Source organism: Colossoma macropomum, unplaced genomic scaffold, assembly GCF_904425465.1.
Source record: "Colossoma macropomum unplaced genomic scaffold, Colossoma_macropomum, whole genome shotgun sequence".
NCBI classification, from domain to species: Eukaryota; Metazoa; Chordata; class Actinopteri; order Characiformes; family Serrasalmidae; genus Colossoma; species Colossoma macropomum.
Genome location: NW_023494792.1, coordinates 61858211 through 61880295, shown reverse-complemented (window position 1 = coordinate 61880295; position 22085 = coordinate 61858211). Strand labels below are relative to the sequence as shown.

At 39.8% G+C, this 22085-nt stretch overlaps 2 protein-coding genes across 2 annotated transcripts in view; one reads left to right on the top strand and one right to left on the bottom strand.

The window, feature by feature from the left end:
* Positions 1-22085, bottom strand: part of cacna2d4a (calcium channel, voltage-dependent, alpha 2/delta subunit 4a) — a 191438-nt gene that overhangs the window by 50527 nt on the left and 118826 nt on the right. The gene's annotated exons all lie outside the window — the stretch shown is intronic.
* Positions 16102-22085, top strand: part of lrtm2a (leucine-rich repeats and transmembrane domains 2a) — a 52478-nt gene continuing 46494 nt past the window's right edge. The window contains exon 1 of the mRNA XM_036577758.1: positions 16102-16264. The gene's annotated coding sequence lies outside the window, so the exon portion shown is untranslated. The remainder of the gene's footprint in view (positions 16265-22085) is intronic.

The window sequence follows — 22085 nt, the reverse complement described above, 5'->3', positions numbered from 1 at the left end:
CTATACTGTAGCATTCACCACTATTAAAAGAGACACAACCTCCCAATAAAGTCTGGCGGCAGACGTGCACTTTCAGCCAGATGCACTCTCAGCCTCAGTGACGTCACGTGCACATGCACTCTCTGCCACAGCGGCAGAAGCGGCTTAACGGCACGGTAACTTTTGGCTGCTGCTGCTTAGCGACATCATCACTTAATCCATTTTACCTCCACAACACAGTGAGTTACATTTAATGTACCTCCCTGTTGAAAAAAAATCATAGAACCCATTAAAAGTGTCTGTTGGTTCCTGGTGGTTTTCAGTAGTTGCTAATGGTATTCTGTGTTTTCCTGATGGTTTGATATCACAGTGTAAAGGATTCTGATTGTTTAATCAGGTGTTTTGACTGATTCCACACATTTGATCATCTCCTAATGGCCTCTAACGGCAACCATCAAGCCAATTCCCGTTAGGAAACAAAACCATCAGGTTTTATTCCTAACGGCCCTGCAAACAGTTACACTGTGACAACGAACTGTTTTGGTGCCCACAGCGTGCCTGCTTGGTGCTCTCTGCACTGTCACAAGAAAGTTATGACCACGTTGTCTGAAAACTTTCTAGGAGGTTGTGACGACGTTGAGGGGACAGCAAAAGTAATTGGTACTACGTTGACTGTACATCACAACCTTCTAGAATCCTTAATAAGTTATATTTTCAGTTCTAATCGTCTTCAGCCTGGCTTTCATGAGTTTCAGTAGCCTGTTTGTTTTTTCTGCGAATAAACCCGACATTTATGTGTTATCGTCGTGATTTTATTTTGAAAGTTTCCATATTTAATTACCTTATTATCAGTATGGCAACGTTAATATATGTTCAGTGTAACTCTTGTTGCCCAGCAGTACGTGGTTCCCTGTTTTTCCACATAAAACCAACAAAAACTCTGTCATGGCAGAGCAGCACTGACGTCTCTCTCTCTCAGTTCTTCCTGTTATCACACATATCTTCCTGGTGGACTAGCCCCACCTTCACAATAAGAGTCCCTATCTGAATAGCCCTGCAAATAAATGCTGAAGAAAGTTAATATGTAAACATTTCTTGAACAAGCTACATTATTATTTTAAATGATTTTCATTTGTCAGTAAACTAAATGCTTCTGTGTGGTAATTAAACCGGTGTTAAACTATCATCAGAAATGTCAGGTTTGTGTGGCATGTTGGGTACCGATGGCCTTTTGAAAAATAATAAAAACCGATTCGTTTTTTGCACAGTTCCATTTTTTTTTCAGATTTACCTTGGTTGTTAAATATAGTTATTACAGATTAATATGCTCATTAAAAAGTGAAGGGATAGCCACTGTTACTAAAGCATCTATACAAACCCACACACTAACCCACGCACTATTTCACTAAGCACAGGTTCAAGTGTTATTTCAAGAAGTCACTGAACCTGCTGTAAATCAGGTCAGCAACTCATACTAATCTTAAACATCAGCAGCATTCAGTACCGTACGTATTTATATTCCAATTACATTATTGATTAGGTTTTAGTTTTGTTTTTATCATTTGCACCGTAAAAAAAAATGATTTGGCTGAAGGGACATTGCTGAATAATACACCCACTGTTAACCTACAAAAGTAGGTTTGCTTAAGCATTATCTATTGTGAATATTGTTGATGGCATGTTTTGCACCATAAGGCCAGCATGTGTTTTGTTTGTAAATTGGTTTTGACTCTGATTTGATTTTGTTGGTTGTGATGGTTTGTTGTTTCTTTGTTGATTGTTTTGTGTGCTGCCTCCTTGGCCAGGGTTCACTCCTAAAAGAGATTTTTAATCTCAAATTAATTTCCGTGGTTAAATAAAGATAAAATAAATAAATGTGTTTTGTGTCAAGTGGCCAAAAAGGCTAAACACATTAACAAATAAAAACTATATTGGACCTATGCAGGACTGAGGAACTTTACTAACACTACCAACCTCTTTGCATACTTAACAGATATCACAACAAACAACGCTGAGAGGTTTGACCCAGCAGTCAATCAGAGAAGCCTTGAACCAACAGCAAACATTATCAAATGATTCAACACAGGCTGTCGCAAATTTCATAGAGAAATACAGCCACTAAGTGTGGCGGACATCTCATTCATCTTATTCTTATTATATATTACAAGTTTTAGACAAGCCAGTATTTTAACTGAATCTGATAATAAATACAGATAATCACTGGCAGAATTTCACAATGATCAACGTGTGGAAAAACATCTACATTATTAATTATATTTGTGGTTATATAACATAAGCTGCCAAAAACAAAGCCAACAATCCGTGGCTCAGTTAAAAATTTCACTACAACAAATCTTGCTATTTTAATGCGCCATCTGGTCATCCTGACACACAGAGAGAGAGAGAGAGAGAGAGAGAGCGCAGAAGAGCTCCAAAGTCTTGCTATACTTTTGAATTAAATTAGATAATTACAGTGCTAGATTCCTTAAACTGATAACTGGCAAGTGTGATAATACATCCGACTTAATAAAAACATAACAACACATTGAATTAAAGTGCAGTTTTTTTTTTTTTTAGTTGCATTCAAAATAGCTCTCCTTGACTGTGCGTCAGATACCATCCTCTCCTCATCATTCTAGCAAGAAATATAAGATATAAGGAAATATCTAAGACCTTATAGCTTCCCACTGATTGAAAGAGGCCATTCACACACTATTTTGTGTGTGTGTGCACATATACATATATATATATATATATATATATATATCCCATACTCGATTGAGCATGTTGGCTTTCACTGCACGGCTCTTTCAATGCAATTTCGGAGATCATCCAGTGTTGTTGGGAGTGGTGGCACATAAACAGAATCCTTAATGTACCCCCACAAAAAAAGTCACACGGTGTGAGATCTGGTGATGCTGGTGACCTTTTTCTTGGAACTGTTGGTACCAATCACGAATGCTCTGAGCTGTTGGAGGTTCACTGTCACACTGACAGTCAGAAACTCTATGACCCCCCCTTTCAATTGGTATGTGATTGGTTCCTAGGCGCCTCACTGTTGTAAAAATATGGTGCTTTGAAATCAGATGAATCTTTTTTAATCACCTTGTATGTATATATATATATATATATATATATATATATATATATATATATATATGTATATATATATATACACACACCAGGTACACCCCTTCATGGAGATCCTCTTTCAGCAGGATAATGCACCCTGACACACTGTACACAATGTTCAGAAATGGTCTGAGGAACATGATGAAAAGTTCATGGTGCTGCCCTGGCCTCCAAGTTCCCAAGATCTCAACTCAGTCAAACTTCTGTGAGTGCTGAAACAAGAAGTCCAATCTGGGTTGGCTTCATCTCGCAACTTACTGGATCTGCTGGTGACAGACACCACAGGGCACCTTCAGAGGTCTTGTAGAGTCCATGCATTGGCGGGTGGGAGCTGCTTTGACGGTACGAGGAAGACCAACAGCATATTAGGTCATAATGTTTAGGTATATATATATATATATATATATATGCACAGTACTGTGCAAAACCTTTAGACACTATGGATTTGGGGCAGACAGGTGTTTCAAGATGTGCTGTCCAAGTTCTTCTGCAAAAGCACCAAAACCAGGGAAAGCTGAGGACCAGAAAAGCAGTAGTCGGCCACGGAACTGGGAACCCTGAGACCCTGGTACATCCATCTAAAGTCCAGAGAAGTATTGTCAGTTGTGGTCTTCATGGAAGAGTTGTGATTAAAAAGCCATGTCTCAGCAGGAGAAACACAGCCAAGTGACTTACCCATGCACAAAAACAAAACGACTGGGGTGCAGAAAAATGACAGCAGGTGTTCTGGACTGATGAGTAAAAAATAGAATTTTTTTGTCCATAACAGAATGCAGTTTATCTTCCGAAGGGCTGGAGAGTGCTATGTGGATCAGTGTCTGCCTTCAACACTGAAGAATGGTGGAGATTCCCTGCTGGTTTGGGGCTGCAATTCTGCAAATGCAGCTGGCGATTTAATCAAAATTAATGGTCTCCTAGAGGCAGGCAGGTTCTTATCCATCATGCAATACCATTAGGGATGTGTCTGATTGGTCCCACATTCATTCTCCCTCATGACAATGACAATCCAAACACACAGCCAACGTCATAAGGAACTATGTCCAGGAAAAGGAAGACCAGAGAGTCATCCAACAGATATATGGCCCCCACAGAGCCCTGATCTCAGCATCGTTGAGTCACTCTGGGGTTACATAGAGAGACAGAAGCTATTAAGACAGCAATGTCTGTAGAGGAAATATGGCAGGTTCTTCAAGAGGATTAGAACAACCTACCAGCCAAGTACCCCGAAAAACTGCAAGCCAGCGTACCCTTGAACAAAGCAAGGGCTGGTCAAATATTGATTTGATTTAGGTTTTTTTTGTTTACTGCATCATGCATGTCATTATTTTTCCAAAGCATCCTCACTTTACAGCATTTTTTCACTAGTACCTAAAACTTTTGCACAGTACTATATATACACTCACTGAGCACTTGATTAGGAACATCTACACACCTACTCACTCATGTAATTATCTAATCAGCCAACTGTGTGGCAGCAGTGCAGTGCATAAAATCATGCAGATATGGGTCAGTAGCTTTAGGAAATGTTTACATGAACCATCTGAACAGGGAAAAATGTGATCTCAGTGATTTTGAACGTGGCATAATTGTTGGTGCCAGACGGGCTGGTTTAAGTATTTCTATAACTGCTGATCTCCTGGGATTTTCACAATGGAGAAATAAAGTAAAAACATCCAGTGGGCGGCAGTTCTGCAGATGAAAGTACCTTGTTGATGAGAGAGGTCAGTGGAGAGCGGCCAGACTGGTTCACGTTGGACAGAAAGGCTACGGTAACTCAGATAACCTCTCTGTACAATTGTGGTGAGCAGAAAAACATCTCAGCATGCGCAACACGTCGAACCTTGAGGTGGATGGGCTACAACAGCAGAAGACCACGTTGGGTTCCAATTCTGTCAGCTAAGAACAGAAACTGAGGCTGCAGTGGGCACAGGCTCACCAACACCGGACAGTTGAAGACTAGGAAAATGTATGCAGCTCTGATGAATCTTGATTTCTGCTGAGGCACACACAATGATGCACTAATAGTATGAATCCATGGACCCAACCTGCCTTGTGTGAATGTCCAGGCTGATTGAGGTGGTGTAATGGGGTGGACTGGGAGGCCCAGTCTATATACATATGTGTATAAATATAAACACACTGTAAAAAATTTGAAGTCTGCTCAACCTAAAATTGTATAGTAACTGATTACATGGCTTTTCTTGAGTTGACTCAACTTGAAAACACCAGAGCCCACCTAACTCAAACTTCTTAGTTGAATCAAATATTTTCCTAGCTACTGTTTCTAGGTCTGCATCTCAGTTAGACAAACAAAATCGAATTTGTCTTTTTTACTCAATTTTCCCACTAGCTGGCGCTCCTTCCATTAACAGTCCCATGTGACACTTTTTTCCTCTTGGGCTTCCGGATATGGTTACTTGTGGCTTTGCTGGGATTCAACTATTGAACTATTAGACAGCTGCACCAAATGAGATGATACAAAGCTTTAAAGTTAAAACAACAAATATTTTCTACAGTGTATTAAACATTTATGGACAGACAATCTGAGCTGCTTTATGTGTTTCTGAGTGGTGCAGTGGACTAAGCCCCCCCTCCAACAGGAGATGATGAGTTTGAACCCCATCAATGTCACAGCTATCCATAAGTGTTCTCCCAAGAGGAAAAATGTTTAGCAGGATTGTGTGATAGAAAGAGTCCTGATTGATGGCGAATATAATATATTGTAAAAAGTAAGTAGATTCATACATCATCCAAACCGCTTATCCCATCCCAGCTGCCACCGGGCGGAAGGCAGGACACACCCCGGACAGGTCGCCAGTCCATCGCAGGGCAGACAGACAGACATACACATTCACACACACACACACGCAATTTTAGCATGTCCAATCAGCCTGACTGCATGTCTTTGGACCGTGGGAGGAAACCGGAGTACGCGGAGGAAACCCACGCAGAAATGACCCTGGTCACGCGGCCGGGAATCAAACCCAGGCCATTCTTGCTGTGAGGCGACAGCGCTACCCACTGCGCCACCGTGCCGCCCTAAAAAGTAAGTAAACCTACGTTATTTACCTCACTGAGATACAGAACTAAAATTACGAGAACTTTTGACTGAGTTGGGTGAACTCTGGTGTTTTCAAGTTGAGTCAAGAAAAGCCATGTAATCAGTTACTATATCATTTTGAGTTGAGCTGACCTCAATATAGTGTATAGACAAATAGATAGACAGTATATATATATATATATATATATATCATCTATCTCCAAATTTGTTGATTTTTATTTTTCTACACCATACACCATTCGAACCCTGCAGCTGCCTTTTACACTGTGTGAAAATTTAATTTCATGATGATAGAACCAACAGAAATGCTCCAAAATCACTTGGAATAAAATGTCTTTACATTAACTTACATTAAAATTTAAGATTTGAAGATGCTTGTTTTTCTTTGGACAGTAACTATATATATAGACATCACTTTTTCACACAGGGCCCTGTAGGTTTGTATTTCTTTTTCCCTTAATAATAAAGATCTTCATTTATAAACTGCATTTTGTGTTTACTTGTGTTATCTTTGTCTAATATTTAAATTTGTTTGGTGATCTGAAACATTTAAGTGTGACAAACATGCAAAAGAATAAGAAATCAGGAAGGGGGAAAACACTTTTTCACACCACTGCATATACAAATATGAATATATATGGAAACTAGTCCTTGACCCCCTTTTACTACAGGGCCAGGGCCTGTTTGCGTACAACTGTGTATAGGGCCTGTAAGGCTAGGTATATCTGAGCATGCATATGTAATAACGTGCGTAGGTAAGGGGGTCAAGACTTGTAGGAGGATGACGTTTGTATTAGGCTCACCTCACTTCGACTTATCGAGACACACTCCCACATACATACGCAGGCACACACGCACACGGTGTTCCCACATTTAAGAATGGCACAGATTTGCTGTACCTCCCCTGGACACAAGCCCGCTCCCCTCCCAGAAGGGTGACCTTTCTTTTCACCCCTCTACTCTGGTACATGTGGTGCTTAACGCTGCTTTATGATGATGTCACTGTGCTTTCATATACGAGATGACTGAGCAACGCGGTGTCTCTGTACGGTACCGATGGTAAAGAATGCTATCGCTAGCAGTGAGTCAGACAAATCACCAAGCCAATCCCACCTCGCTCTCCTACTCTGTCTCTCGCCCTGTTGCTTAGGTAACGTGATGTCACTGCAGCCCCTGGCGACACCTTGGAGACATGCCAGCAAAACGTGATGCTCTTTTCACTGTCTGCCACTGCGCAACACACACTCACACACAGAAACACACACACATGCATGCAAGCATATTAAGCTAAACGGCTCTCAGTCACACCTTTATGTACACTGTATACAGTCGTATGTGAAAGTTTGAGCGCCCTGATCGAATTTCGGTTTAAAGTATTTGCAGATTTTAATGCACAATTACTATCTATGTGCTGAATATATGATTTTTATATTTTATTTTTCTAGCATGTTATTAATAAATTGTGCACTTAAATTTGCAGATAAAATGTCATATTTAAGTTCGAGTGTGATCCTTCTACAGGACGTGTAAACTTATTTTCACTTAAATGAACAAAACATATAATTTGACCAGAGGTGCTTACAACTGTATCTCTAATGGGCAACGCTTCATTTTAAAGAACACATACTGAAGCTTAATTAAGGTCTTGTTCTTTTTGTTCAATAAAGACCAATTTAACTCATTCTAAAGGGCTTATTAACTATACAGAAAGTAATCATATAAGTATTGCCTAATATGACTTGATTCCTATTCTATATTGAATATATTACCTAAGCGCTATTAAGATTTTGATGTCATTGATACTTCAAGAAATGTTCTATACCCTAGAGTGCAGTTGCATTCATCACTGATTAAAGGCTTGAAAGTGCTAAACAATTTTTCAGTAACTTGGTGCACATTTTGCCCCATATTCCAAAGTTAGGACTGTTTATTGTCAAAAATATCAATATTTTAAGTTTCAACTCATAATAACAAACCAGTGGAAGCGTTTTCAATGTTTTTTATGCAGTATAGATATCATTATTAGGTACTTTGTGATGCTCTCTGATGTACAAATATACACTAACAAAATGTAAATTCAAGAGATAATTCATGCTCAATAATTTGCATAACAAACTCTTAAAGGTGTGTTATTACAAATAATGCATTTATCAGTGATTTTTACATAATAGACCCCCGATTATGACGTAATTCAGGTAATATTGAATAAAATGTATACAAAGAATAAACCATTTAGAAGTGTCTGATAACGAGACCTTAAATAAGCCCCAGTACATATTCGTTAAAGCAGAGTATTACCCTCTAATTACTGAGGAAACAAATCTCAAAAATATATTTCTTTCAGAGTTTTATTTGATTCGATTTTGGTAGTTTTTGGAAAATGTGTGCTTATAAAGAACGACACAGTGTCAGTATGAGCTTCCACTGACTCCCACAGGGCAAAGAACTGCACATAGTGTCACTGGTAAAAATGTTCAGTGACATTATATTGTTTGGTTATTATGTAAATGAAAATTGAAAATGTTTAAAGACGAAAATCATTATTTTAGCTTGCTAGTTTGTTATCTGCACTCCTGGGTCTGAGCTGGAGGAAAGTGGAAGGCAATGACGCGTAGAAATGCATTCCCTATTCAAAACATTTAAATGAGTCTGGAGCAGTAAAATAGTCCCAGCAGAACAGACGGATTATCAGGTTGTCAGGTTTCAGCATAAGACAGAACTCTTTGGGAGAACTGCATGGCTACAAGTGGGAGGTCACAGTTTAAACTGCAATTCTGCTGTCGTTTTTTGGTCTAAAGCCTATTGGAGAATATTTTTGCACTGAAAAAATAAAAGGACAGAAAACAAATCCCTGTTGGAGCTGGATTAGTTTTATCTGGAAAGGTGCTGTAATTTGAGTGATTACTGACAAGATCCATTTTAAGTTTAATCCAGTATGAATCTGCCATGTCTGTTAAGTCTGCTAAGCAAATTACCATCTATAGCTCATCAAACTCAGAGCTCCTTCAGTAATATCAGTCCTGATCGAATCGACGCCACAGTAACGTACACTGATCAGACATGACATTCTGACCACCTCCTTGTTTCTGCGCTCATTGTCCATTTTATCAGCTCCACTTACTATATAGGTGCACTTTGTAGTTCTACAGTTACAGACTGTAGTCCATCTGTTTCTCTGATACTTTGTTAGCCCCCTTTTACCCTGTTCTTCAGTGGTCAGGACCCCCATGGACCCTCACAGAGCAGGTACTATTTGGGTGGTGGATCATTCTCAGCACTGCAGTAACACTGGCGCGGTGGTGGTGTGTTAGTGTGTGTTGCGCTGGTCTGAGTGGATCAGACACAGCAGTGCTGCTGGAGTTTTTAAACATCTCAGTGTCGCTGCTGGACTGAGAATAGTCCACCAACCAAAAATATCCAGCCAACAGCATCCTGTGGGCAGCGTCCTGTGACCACTGATGAAGGACTAGAGGATGACCAACACAAACTGTGCAGCAGCAGATGAGCTACTGTCTCTGTCTTTACATCTACAAGGTGGACTGACAAGGTAGGAGTGTCTAATAGAGTGGACAGTGAGTGGACACTGTTTAAAAACTCCAGCAGCACTGCTGTGTCTGATCCACTCACACCAGCACAACACACACTAACACACCACCACCACGTCAGTGTTACTGCAGTGCTGAGAATGATCCACCACCCAAATAGTACCTGCTCTGTGAGGGTCCATGGGGGTCCTGACCACTGAAGAACAGGGTAAAAGGGGGCTAACAAAGTATCAGAGAAACAGATGGACTACAGTCTGTAACTGTAGAACTACAAAGTGCACCTATATAGTAAATGGAGCTGATAAAATGGACAATGAGCGTAGAAACAAGGAGGTGGTCAGAATGTTCATTAAACATGAGGGTTATGGTGAAGTAAACATAAGACTGTGAAAGCTAACAACTAGGGAAAATAATTGTGGACAGCTTAAATACACATACACCCTGATGCCCAGTTCCAACAATCAGTACTGCGTTCCACGCTTTATATAAGGAACACTCTTTTAATTTCTTGTTGCATTAATACAGGATTCAGATGATGGTGTGGGCTCATTAGTACGCATATATCAAGCATTTTACAACGGCTTCAAATGTAGCTCAGCCAATCAGTTTTCAGAACAGGACCTTGATATTAGGTTTGTCGGTTAACAATTAACTGTTGACTAATGATGGTCAGTCATTGGTCAAAATACTCTGCATCCCTAGTACTGATTAGGAGTATTTGAGAACGTGGCAATAAAAAACATCCAGGGTGAATATCTAGCCCTTAAACACCACAGAATCTGGCACAGCACACACATACACTGCTCTGTGCACCTTAGTGAAGCCAGCAAGGAATTCATCAGTGCAATACATCAAGAAGGTAAGAGAGAATGAGTACCATCAATCAGTGACGTACAATAAAATAAACTGTTCAGCTCAGCACATCATCTATCCTGGATTGCACTGTACATAAAAAAGTGCAATGACATCATTAATCTCATCTCATACCTGCTTTGGCACTTTGGATTGGATTATTTTCATAATGTAAGAGCCAGCATCTCCTGTTAAGTTCTCTGGCTCTATATTACTAAATAAATGCTGAATCAAAAAAAAAAGCATTGCTTTACATCATCGGCTCATCATTGTGCCATAGAGATGATTGCTTTTTCCATGTTAAACATCCAGGATTTTAATGTGCATGTTTATTTGACTTGTGAACAAAAAACAGTTCCAAAAATGTTGGGACAGCAGTTAAAAAACAAATGGTAACACTTTCTATGAATGTCACGTTTGTAAGCATCTATAAACACATTTATAACATGTTGTAATGCCTTCATATGGCAATATAAACATGATTATGAACATTTATAAAAATGAATTACACTTTATAGCCATGTTTATTATACATTATGAATTGTTAATATAATGCATTATAAATAGTGTTAATAACATGTTATACTGTCAGTGCCAAAGAAGTCAGTCCCAGCTTGGAGACTGCAAAGTAAAGACAAATACCAAGCTAACGGTGGTGTACATTACCTTTCCCACATTGGGTAAAACACTGATGCAGCTCTAGTTTAAACTCTGACATTTGAAGCCTGTAATGTGCTTTACTGTGAATGTTTTAGTGTTTCAGTAAATCCTTCAGTAAATACTTCAACTTGAAGCCTCACTCTTAACACTGGAGGAGGCTTTAGTACAGTACACTTCACTTTACTTAGAGCGGACAAATACGACTTATGAGCTCTTATAATTTGTTATGATCAGTACTTATAATGTATTATGTTAACAATTCATAATGCATAATAAACATGGCTATAATGTGCAATGCATTTTTATAAATATTTATAGCCATGTTTATAATGCCTTATGAATGCATTATAACATGTTATGAATGTGTTTATAGATGCTTACAAAGGTGACATTCATAGAAAGTGTTACCGTAATGTTTTACCTTATAAACTTCTTACTTTTTTGGTAAATATGCATTCATTCTGAAATTGATGCCTGCAACATATTCCAAAAAAAAAAAAGGAGGAATTTAAAACTAGGAACGCAAAACAGGGGACGCAATCATTCTTGGGTATAAAAGGAGCATCCAGGAAAGGATGATCCTTTATGAGTGAGGATGGGTCAAGGCTCGCCACATTACACACTATGTAAGTGAATAATCCATTAAAAATAACCGTCCTCAGTGAGCAATTGCAAGGATTTTAGGTATTTCACCCTCTACGGTGCATAATAACATTAAAGGATTCAGAATATCTGGAGAAATCTCTGTGCGTAAAGGAAATTGTCAAAAACCACTACTGAATGTCCGTCACCTTCGACCCCTCGGAAGGCACTGCATTAAAAACTGTCATGTATCTGTGATGGAGATCACCACATGGGCTTGGAGATACTTTGACAAACCATTATCAATAAACACTCTTCATTGCTGCATCCACAAACGCAGGTTAAGACTGTACTGTGCACAGTGGAAGTCATACAACATCCAGAAACACCGCAAACCTCTGTGGATTCAAGCTCATCTGAAAATGACTGATGCTCAGTGGAAACAGTCATACAGTCTCAACTTTTTTGGAAATAGGTTTATATATATATATATATATATATATATATATATATATCTGTTCCCAAAGGATGCGTGTGCATACGCATTAGTATATGTATGTAATGATTATCCACTGTGGGCAAACATGAGCACGTGCCTCTGAGTGAGCGTGTGAATCACTGCTTGGCTCTCTGCACACTGCCAAAACAAGGCTCCTCGAGGAAGCTAACATTAAAGCTAGTGGCAGTAAAACACTCACACTAACAGCTACAGCTGACGGCTAAAGCCAGTGCCAGATACTGTATCACTGCTGTAAAAACCTGCACTGCAGTGCCAGGGGCCGTATTACAGAAACTTCCTATCTTTTCAAGGGTATTTTTTATCAATTTTTGCACAACTTCTTAAATCCTCCTTTAAAGGCTCTTCATATATCATGATCCTTCATATCAAAATGCTCCGTTATCTTCATCACTACTTTCCAAAACCGCTGCAGCAGCTTCAGCAGCTGTAAACTCTCTGCACGCCGTTTCACATGAGTCTCCGATGTGGACTGAATGAAGAATGAAGGGTTTCCGGCGTGATGGTCAGTCCTTAGCGATTTCCTGAGTGTCCTTTGGTCAGTTTCACACAGAATGTAGACGACACACGAATCCACCAGTTCCACACGGTGAGAGGCAGATGACGTGTATCTCAGCCCCTCTTCATAGGCTCATAACTCCGGATGTGAGTCACGTATGATCTCGAGATAAGATGGAATGGAAAGGGCGACTCTACAGATTCAGGAAGATTTATATTTATATTTATTTATATATGTTGTAAAAATAGAGAAACGTGGCTAACGTTACTCCTCCTAATAAACAGACACACGTTCAGCTCCGTCTCCTCATTATTCACCACCATCACTGTAATATTTCATCATCAACATTAACACACGAAGGTGATCAGAGGGGCGGTGGAGATCGAGTCTGCAGCGTCTGAGATCTTTAAAACGCAGAGTTAGAAAAGAAAATCATCTCACAGTGAAAGCAGCGTTTTACAGTAGAAATAAATGGAGCTCATTATGCTGGTAGTGAACTATGCTGCTGACACAGCTGCCTAAAAACCAGAGAAACGGACCTTAAACAGAAGTGAGGACCCTGTTGGGGTTCATCCTAAGGTTAGGACAGGATTTAGGAGGTTTAGTCTCGTTAGGATGTTTGTGTGATGCTGTTTTCTTATCTGGAGTTCATGATGAGATTATGAAGTTAGGAACTGATATTCTGTAATAGATACTGTTCGAAATTCAGTCCGTAATGAAGTCATCATGGAGACTAAAGAGATAAGATGGTGGATCATTCTCAGCACTGCAGTAACACTGACGTGGTGGTGGTGTGTTAGTGTGTGTTGCGCTGGTCTGAGTAGATCAGACACAGCAGTGCTGCTGGAGCTTTAAACACTGTGTCCACTCACTGTCCACTCTATTAGACACTCCTACCTTGTCAGTCCACCTTGTAGATGTAAAGTCAGAGACGATAGCTCATCTGCTGCTGCACAGTTTGTGTTGGTCATCCTCTAGTCCTTCCTCAGTGGTCACAGGACGCTGCCCACAGGACGCTGCCCACAGGACGCTGTTGGCTGGATATTTTTGGTTGGTGGACTATTCTCAGTCCAGCAGTGACGCTGAGGTGTTTAAAAACTCCAGCAGCACTGCTGTGTCTGATCCACTCGCACCAGCGCAACACACACTAACACACCACCACATCAGTGTTACTGCAGTGCTGAGAATGACCCACCACCCAAATAGTACCTGAAGATAAGAACTTCTTTCAACTGTTTAGAAAATGTGTGTGTGTGTGTGTGTCTTTGTTTTACATGATTAATTTTGATATTTTATTTAATTTTGTTGTGAAGCACTTTCAGCTTCATTTTTATGTATGAAAGATACTATATAAATAAAGTTATTATTATTATAATATTCGAGCTGAACATTTTTACCTTCCTAATGCAAGCAAAACTGTCCTGCTGCTCAGCCCCACCCTCAGTCCCCAGTTCCCTTTTCTGACTGGTTACTTCTTAAAAAGTAGAAAATTCGCTGCGTAAAAATGCGCTCTGCGTCGGAACAAGCGGAGCCTGCGGAACCCACGTCCTGGCGGAGGATATGAGAGCGTTTTTAATGGCGTCTGAATGCATGAATGAATCTTATATCTGATCTCCTCAGAAATCTCCTGAATGACTCTGTTCAGTGTAAATTAAATTAATGAAGGTCTCTGAGTTTTGCACAGTACTGTATGTAAATCCCTCAGTCCTCGTCCTCCTACACGCTCGCTCGCCTCCTCCCTTTCTTCTGTTCTCTTCAAACACACTCACACACTCTTTATTTCACTCTTCAAACGGATTTTCACTCTCACACACTTCAAACGGATTCCCTCACACACACACACACACTCACACACACACACACACACACACACACACACACACACACACACTCACACACACACACACACACACACTCACACACACACACACACACACACACACACACACACACACACACACTCACACACACACACACACACACACACACACACACACACACACACACACACACACTCACACACACACACACACACACACACACACACACACATACTGCTCAAATAGCCCCCTACTGTCCCCTTATATGAGCAGAGAAAAATAAGAGATAGACAGTAAGAGAAAAAGAGTGAGGCAGAGAGAGAGAATGAGAGAGAGAGAGTAGAAAGGAGAGAGACATAGCAAGAAAGAAAGAGAGACAGAGAGACAGAGAGAGAGAGAAAGAAAGAGAGAGAGAGAGAGAGAGACAGAGAGACAGAGAGAGAGAGAAAGAAAGAGAGAGAGAGAGAGAGAGAGACAGAGAAGCATCTGATTCTGTCATAACACTGAGGTTTCCACACAGCTGATCGCCCACCCTCTCTTCTTATCTCTCTCTCTCCCTTGCCTCTCTCTATCTCGCTCACTGTCCATCGTCCTCTGTCTCTCTCCCTCCTTCGCTCTCTCTCTCCTTTCTCATTTGCTCTCTCTCTCAGACACAGCAGTCGGAGTGAGAGAGACAGGAAGAGAGAGACAGAGAAGGAAACATGCAGAGAGAGAAACAGACAGAGAAGAGATGGAGAGAGAGAGAGCGAGAGACAGACAGAGAGAAAGCATCTGATTCGGTCATAACACTGAGGTTTTCACACAGCTGATCGCCCACCCTCCCTCCTTCTGCCTCTCTCTCTCTCTCTCTCTCTACCTCTCTCTACCTCTCTCCCTCAGACACCATGCTCTAATGTTAGAAAGAGGGAGAGAGACAGCAAGAGAGAGAGAGACATAGAGAGAGAGAGCGAGAGACAGAGAGAGAGAGAAAGCATCTGATCCGGCCACAGCACTAGGAGGTTTTCACACAGCTGATCGCCCACCCTCCCTCTCTCTCTCTCTCTCTCTCTCTCTCTCTCTCTCTCAGACACAGCACACTCTAACGCTACTATCTTTGCCGAGCCTGGCGCATACAGTCCTGCCACACGCCTCACTGCGCTCACATACGGAGGAGGCAGCACACGCACGCACACGCGCACGCATGCACAGCCAAGGCTACCCTGAGGACAGCACGCGCTTCGAGAGGCACGCACGGGCGACCACACGCCTACGGACGCTCAGTGTCAGAAAGGCACATGCCGCGGTCTCGGCGGCATAGCGGCGCAGGACGGGCTGCAGGCTGGGAATGTGAAGCCGCTGTTTGACGGCGACGGCTGCACTGGATTATTTGGCTTTCCCTCTTTCATCTTCCACTTCTTATTTCCTAATAATCTGCCTTCTTTTCCCCCCTCTCACCTTCCGACAACCCCTTTTTTCGTCTGTGGGGGGCTGCTGTTGCTACTGTGTCAGTGGGAGAATATTTTTTTATCGGATTACAGCATTCAGTGTTTCCCCTTTATCGCCCCCCCCCACACTACAAAAATAAACAGCCCACTGTGTTCACAGAGCGCTGAAAAGGACGGAGGACCAAAAGAGGCGGTGAGTGTGCCCGGATTTGCCTTTTTCTCACTTATCACACGCAGGTGAACGTGCGATCGTGACACATGCCAATTAGCATGCCAATACTGTGCACGGCGGAGTGAGTATTGATGTTAGGCTGGTCTCATATCTCAGGCTTCACAGGTTCAAGTTATATTTTATGCATTTTTATATCTGATGATGGCTTGTACATGGATGAGATCAGACCAGCTGTGAAAATCGGATGTTATCTATAACACACACAAACATCTACACATCTGCGAGCGCATGTGTGAGAGCATGAGATAGAGAGACAGAGAGATAGAGAGAGAGAAAGAGAGAGAGAGAGAGAGAGGGGTCAGAGAAGTGGGAATGCTGTTTAGTGAGGCTGAGCATGTGAGAGCGATGGCGTATGTCTTGCTGCTTCGACTGGAAGCTCCACATACTCTTCAAACGCGCTCCCTCCCTTCAGTCGGCGTTCGGTCTATGCACTGATAACTTCAACACTTACATAATTACTACAGTTTTTCATTGAAGACGTCTGTCTGAGCGAGCGTTTCGTTCTGAGTGTGTGCGTCTCCCCTCCTCTTGGAGGCTGCTCTCAATAATTGATGCCAGAGGCTTTAGTGCTTTTGTTACTAGCGTCTCTTTGTTCTGTTCCAGCCTCTATTAACTCTCAGCCTGGCCTGTGTATGTGCGTATTTGTATGTGCGGCGAATAAGCGTGCTCATATGTCTTTATAAGTGTGCGGGTATGTCTTTGTAAATAAAGCAGTGGTAGAAAAATAATGAGTTTCTGTTATCAGTCTTTGAACTAGATACACGTCTACAAACCAGGGTGTGATTATTATCAGTCGTGTAGTTAGTTAATTGCGATTAATAGCATTTGGCTCTAAAGAAAGATTTTATTCCAATTAAAAACAGTGCATTTTAGCTACATTCTAAAAAAGATGGTACAGTCAATGTGTCATATATTATATATACAGTCAACATGTGTATATATCATATATCATATATACAGTCAATGAGTGTAGTTATCATATATATCATATATACAATCAACAAGTGTACCTATATCATATATACAGTCAATGAGAGTATATATCATATATTTCATATATATAGTCAGTAAGTGTAGATATCATATATATTAGATAAATAAACAATGAGTGTATATATCATATACATTATATACACTTAATGAGTATATATAATGTATATCATATACACAGTCAATGACTATATATATCATACATATATATATATATATACAGTCAATGATGATATATATCACATATATCATATATACAGTCAATGAGAGTATATATCATATATTTCATATATATAGTCAGTAAGTGTAGATATCATATATATTAGATAAATAGACAATGAGTGTATATATCATATACATTATATATACAATCAATGAGTGTGTATATAATATATATCATATACACAGTCAATGACTATATATATCATACGTATATATACAGTCAATGACCATGTATATCATATATACAATCAACAAATTTACATATATCATATATACAGTCAATGAGTATATATCATATATTTCAAATATACAGTCAATAAGTGTAGATACATATATTTGATATATAGTCAATGAGTGTACATATCGTATACATTACATATACAACCAATGAGTGTATATATATTATATACACAGTCAATGACTATATATATCATACATATCATATATACAATCAATGAGGGTATATACCATATACATCATATATACAGTCAATGACTATGTATATCATATATACAATCAACAAGTGTATATATATCATATATAGAGTCAATGAGTGTATATATCATATACATCATATATATATATATACAATCAATGAGTGTATATATCATATATACAGTCAATGAGGGTATCTATCTATATGATATTTATATATATCATATATATCACATACAGTCAGTAGTTCAACTCCTCTGTGATTGTAGCCTCTCGCTCTCGTTCATACAGCTCTTGGATTCTTGTTACAGTGGAGGCTTGAACTGGAGGCCTGTGCTGATATACTCCTATTCAGGTAACTGTGTGGAGAAAACTGCGGTAAACAGTTTTACTGGGTTTGGAGGACTGGGATTCCTTTGCTTTAGAAACAGTGAGAAACAGTGAGTTTAGTCTTAATCTTTGTCAAATTAAGGAAAAACTGCAGGTCAATAAAAGTTGTGGCTGTAGTACACTGTCACCTTTACTTTGGCCACGAAACTGTAATTCATCTAGTAACTAACTTCACCGGTTGAGAGTTTGTGGCCATCTGGCTCAGTCTGCTTTCACCTCTGAAGCCATTTCAGCTGAGGCTGTTTGAAAAGGGCTTGTTTTGCCTGATGAACGAGAGCTGAGACGTCTTTTTACTCATTTTTCCCCAGAAAAGAAGCTGTTTTTCAGTCTGAAACCTGATGCCCTGGTGTGAGAATCCTAAAATGTACACCGTGACATACAGATGGCTTTTTGTACAGGCATTAAAGAGAGTTCTTCAAGGGTTCACTAGTAAAGGCAATGGTTCTTTCTAGAGCCATGATGCTTAATTTAATCCGTTTCTATGGTTTTTAGGCAGCTGAGTCAGCAGCATAGTTCACTACCAGCATAATGAGCTCCATTTATTTCTACTGTAAAACGCTGCTTTCACTGTGAGATGATTTTCTTTTCTAACTCTGCGTTTTAAAGATCTCAGACGCTGCAGACTCGATCTCCACCGCCCCTCTGATCACCTTCGTGTGTTAATGTTGATGATGAAATATTACAGTGATGGTGGTGAATAATGAGGAGACGGAGCTGAACGTGTGTCTGTTTATTAGGAGGAGTAACGTTAGCGCGCTCGGCTAAAGCGTTTGGGAAATGGAGACTGAAACTGGGGAGCGGCGACGCTCTGATAAACAGCAGGGGGCGCTCTCACAGTATTCACTACTTACAGTTTATCACACTTTAGTTTTGTTTTGACCTTTCTAACACCAGTAACTAACTGTAATAACATTTTTAACATTATTCTGATTATATGTTTTTACGTTTCAGCTGTGTGTGTCTGGTCGGTTGCTATGTAACAGACATGACAGTTGATTGTCTACTTCGATCAAGTAGATTAAGATATCCTAACTTGGATGGACTACGGATGGTTCAAAGGGTCAAACTAGGAAAATGCAAGTGGCGTTAATATTTTATTACATTAAGACATCACAAACTCAATACCTTTGATACCAATACTACAAAAACATACACACACTCTGTGATACTACAGCTCCTGAGACAGACCTTGACTGACCAACACTGTGTCAGTGTTTGTGTGTACTTGAAGACGTTTGTGTTTGTGTGTGAGTGACAGAGGAATGATGAGCAGGAGTGTAGAGTGTACAGTGTCATGTATATTGACAATATGTTACAGAAGATCTGTAGTTCATGCAAACACAAACAAACCTCTCATAAACATAAGCGTTAACAAAAATAAATATATTATAAGCAGATAAACATAAATACAGTAAAAGGTTCCAGTTTCTTATTTTGGATAAAGTGCACTTTTAAAAAAGAAGGTTCTTTAGTAAAGGGAATGGTTCTATTTATAACCTTAAGTTTCATAAGAACCATTTCATGCCTAATGGTTCTTTAAATGGTGAAATGGTTCGTCAGCTTGATGGAAATTATGTTGAATTGTGTTGTGCAAACCTTGAAGAACCATCTTTTTTACGAATGTAATGTTTAAAGAGCAGTTATTCAGAATTTGTGGCCAAAATAACAGAAACATGTCCTTTGTATATACATGCTTCAGTGCCAAAAACCAGCTGTTGCTTTGAAAAAGGAAATATTTTATTAAAAACTTCATATAATTGACAAAAAACTGCTGTAACTGCATTAGTTACCACAATGGATACAGTTGGCAAATTACGACAAAATCGATTTAATGCAGTGATCAGACAAGCCCTGAATCTCACACAGGAGAATGAAAAGTAGTAGTTTTGAGATTTATGGTGCATATTTGAGAATGTGTAAAAAATCACCTGGTCTGAAGGTTTGTTAAAACAGAAAAAAACAAAACGCAAAGAAAATTCTTGAATGCGAACGGCCATTTCTAGTGGACAAAATGTGAAATCTTGTGGCCAGGGGCATCGAGCACCGGGCAATATTGACCCCTGACCCCTTGCTTGCATATGGGGAAGAGACCTTCCCCTGGACAGCCAACACTTCCCAGTTCAGTTATCTGCATGAACTTTGTTGTTTGCATAAACTTTAATACACAATTTAGGAGAGGTAACATATGATTACACTGATCTGACGGTCAGTAAAGACATCTGACTGATAAATGCTCTCTGCCTTTGCAATACTTAGGAGCTGTTCGGGTCTGCTATGCATGCGGAATCGCGCTGGTTTATAACTGCCTTCAGTAGTGCTGGTGGAAAAGGTTAAAGCTCCCACGCTGCTGAGAAAGCAGCAGCCACGAAGACAGAGAAATCAAGACAGATAAATAATGCCATGTGAAAACAAGTTTCCAACATTTGTCCAGCATTTGTCTACACAGACTACTTCTGAGACACTGAGTGTGTTCACATGCACACCAATAACATGATTATCCGATTTTGGTAGTTAGTGGTCATGTAAACAGCACACACCGGTTTCTTAGACTGGATTAAGGTCATTATCGGATTTCTAGAAATTCAATAAAGAGGCTGGATCGAGTCAGTAATGGGGTTTTTCAGTGCATGTAAACTCTCACTCTGATTTCTTTCGTTTTTCTCAGTCTGTGCCTGTGTGGAAACAGCGCCGTCCTGGAAACAGCAAGCAGCGTTTAACACAGCACCCGCGAGACACAGCACAGCACTTTTAGAGCGATGCTGAAACCAACTACATGCTTAAATAAAGAGTTTAAATATTCTTCATGTTCTAGATGATGTTTATTCATATTCACTGCTAAAGTGACTCAATGTCACTTGCCACGGCTTAACGATGAGTTTGCATTATGTTATTATTATGTGAGTTTACTGGCCGGTTGCAAAGCAAATCCAACTGCAAAGCAAATTCTTCCTGACTCATGTAGACCTGGAGTTTCCCCATCATCTGATTACCCAAGTGCATGTAAACACACTGAACCGGTTACTGACAAAGTCTGATTTTCTGTAGTTATCAGATTATTAAGAGCATGTAAACACACTGAACCGGTTACTGACAAAGTCTGATTTTCTGTAGTTATCAGATTATTAAGTGCATGTAAACACACTGAACCGGTTACTGACAAAATCTGATTTTCTGTAGTTATCAGATTATTAAGAGCATGTAAACACACTGAACCGGTTACTGACAAAATCTAAATGTACTCACTGTGACTGACACCAAACATTCCTAGAAAAACTCAGATATTTATATGCTGTGAAATCAAATCATTTTTGGTTTGATTTTTGCAGCCTTTCTGTCACTTTTTTAAATGGCAGCTGTCTTTTATGTTGTGAAACTGTACATTAAAATCCTACCAGTCACAACTACATCAATGACTGAAATTTTGCTTTGAGTTTATAATGCTCTGAAATAGAGCTGGGCAATATGACAATATTTGTCATTATCATGATAAATTACAATATGTAATAATTTCACAATATGTAACATTATCCTTTCCTAGTATATTGAGAATATCGTCAGTACTTAAAAATCACCTCTAAACTGCATGTTTGATTTAAAGGGGAGCTTAATTAGTCCTTTTTAACCCCTTAAAATCCCAGGCTTATTATTCAGTAACTACAGGGACTTCAATGCAAACTGGCTGAGCTATTCTTAGATTATAGAAGTGTGTAATAAAACTTTGTGTCCTGGCCATTTAAGGGGTTAA